Raw genomic sequence first — 1,173 nt, 5'->3', positions numbered from 1 at the left:
TAAACTAAAAACCTAGGTTTACAGAAAATGAGTAAACTAAGATAGATAGTGCAGAAATCCACTTCTGGGGCCCACTTGGTGTGTGTTGGGGCTGAGACTTGAGCTTTACACGTGCCTAGGCTGTTTCCAGAGTTAAACGCCAGGTTGTAACCTGTTTCTGGCGTTTAACTCCAACTTGTAACCTGTTTCTGGCGTTTAACGCCAGAATGCAACATAGAACTGGCGTTGAACGCCAGTTTACGTCGTTTATCCTTGAGAAAAGTATGGACTATTATATATTTTTGGAACGCCCTGGATGTCTACTTTCCAACGCAAGTGAGATCGTGCCATTTGGATTTCTGTAGCTCCAGAAAATCCATTTCGAGTGCAGGGAGGTCAGAATCCAACAGCATCTGCAGTCCTTTTTCAGCCTGAATCAGATTTTTGCTCAGCTCCCTCAATTTCAACCAGAAATTACCTGCAATCACAGAAAAACACACAAACTTATAGTAAAGTCCAGAAATGTGATTTTTATTTAAAAACTAATAAAAATATAATAAAAAGTGACTAAAACATATTAAAAACTACCTAAAAACAAAGCCAAAAAGCGTATAAATTATCCGCTCATCATGGATTCAACACCTTCTCCAAAATTCGCTTAATCTCCTGGTTAGACACCTCCGCTTGTCCGTTGGTTTGGGGTGATAAGCCGTTGCAATCTTATGCAATACCCCATAGTGCTTGAGCAGTGCCTCTACTTTTCTGTTATAAAAGTGGGAACCTTGGTCGCTCACGATTTCTCGTGGCGACCCATAGCGGCATACAATGTTATTTCTAATGAAAGAAATTACGGTGTTTGCATCATCAAGGAGGGTAGGTATTGCTTCTACCCACTTTGATACATAGTCAACCGCCAACATAATATATAGATACCCACTTGAGTTGGGAAATGGTCCCATAAAGTCTATGCCTCATACATCGAATATCTCACAGAACAACATCGGTTGTTGAGGCATTTCATCCCTTTGGGACGTATTTCCCGACTTCTGACATTGGTGGCATGACACACAGAATCGATTAGCATATTTGAATAAGGTTGGCCACTAGAATCCACAATCCAACACCTTTTTAGCTGTCCGTTGCGGGCCAAAGTGGCCGCCACACTCGGATGAATGGCAAGCTTCAAGAATGGGT

The sequence above is a fragment of the Arachis hypogaea genome, chromosome 11 (genome assembly GCF_003086295.3).
Source record: "Arachis hypogaea cultivar Tifrunner chromosome 11, arahy.Tifrunner.gnm2.J5K5, whole genome shotgun sequence".
NCBI lineage: Eukaryota > Viridiplantae > Streptophyta > Magnoliopsida > Fabales > Fabaceae > Arachis > Arachis hypogaea.
The sequence above is the reverse complement of the archived record's forward strand: the minus strand, read 5'-3'. Positions refer to the sequence as shown.